Genomic DNA, 1,485 nt, shown 5'->3' with positions numbered 1-1,485 from the left:
AATAATAGAGTCCTGCTAGAGAATTAATGGAATATTTGTACAATGTGTATAATGGGCTATTTATTTGGCCCAATATGAGTTAAAAAATGAACATCACTCGTACTATTCAGAATAACCTCTCTTGACCTTTCGGATCTAAAACTCTGATACCATGTTATGAAACCACTTATCCTAAAAGCTTAAACTGATAGAAAAATATAACACTAATGGTTATATCTCTAATAATGAATCGGACATTCCTAAATCTCTATTGTACATATTATACAACTATTCTATTGGCTCCCTATACTTTCTCATAATAATAATCTTTCTGGCTAAGAGGATTATATTCTTTATATTATTTTAGAATAAATTACTATTTGTGGTGACATAAAAGATGCAAATCTTGACAAAATTGTCTGTAGAAGAATTAAAATAATCTTATATCCAAATATTAAGACTGTACGAAATGTTAAATTTTCAAATTAACATCTTCCTCCTCATTATGTGGAACATCAGATTGTCAACTTTTTTTTTTCTACAGAAAATTCTCACCTTATCTTTGAATTGATTTGACCTCTTCTAATAGCAAATCAACTCAAACCCTTCCAAACTTCAAACTCTTCTTCTCTCCCTTTATTTTTTTTCTCTAGAGTGATTCGTTTTTGGAAAAGTACAGGTAACCAAGTATTTAACTAGTCAAAAAATGAACAACTTAATTAATTATAATTATTAATAATTAATTTTAAATTTTTAAATTTTAAATTTAAAAAATTTTAAACTGATTGCAATGTGAATCACGAAAACTAATTCAATTAGCTTCCGTCTCTTCACTCTCCTTTCCTCTCCAAATGCCTAAAACATAATAAATCAAAAAATAGATTTAGAACCATCCAATTTACAAAGAAAAGAAACATCCTAATGCTTAGCATAAGCACCATCCACGTAGAAATTTTAGATTCAGCTAGAGTAATTTGACTGATTTTTGGCTGATATCTTTTTGATTCCCTAACATTGTTGTTGATTTTTTGGGTAGTGTTATTTAAACTATTTTTTAATAAAGTCTAGAGTTAATATTTAGGCACTTTCCTTTAAAAAACAAAATCATTTTTCTATAAATACAATATGAATGGAAATCATACATAGAGAATTTTATCAACATAAAAATATGTTAATTTATTCTATATTCAGCATTTTGAGAGTAAAATGTTATACCCTCACGAAATCGAAGGACTTGAGAATATGAAATTGTAATATTCTAAAAATGCAATGAACAAGGACATGGTCGGGAGTGAGTGAAGGAACATGTATGAATATAAGTCTTTCCATGTAAAATGGCACTCACAATTGAAGTGACAAAGTCATCATACAAAAATATACACGGAGTCAACACTCAAATAAGAACTGGATTACCACTTGACCCAACTGAATCAAAGCGTCACAAATAGTAAACCCAAACGGGTTTTAAAAAAAAATGGATTAGTTCTACCGTTGAGTTGTGTAGAC

The sequence above is a fragment of the Arachis ipaensis genome, chromosome B03 (assembly GCF_000816755.2).
Source record: "Arachis ipaensis cultivar K30076 chromosome B03, Araip1.1, whole genome shotgun sequence".
NCBI classification, from domain to species: Eukaryota; Viridiplantae; Streptophyta; class Magnoliopsida; order Fabales; family Fabaceae; genus Arachis; species Arachis ipaensis.
This window is presented reverse-complemented; position numbering follows the sequence as displayed.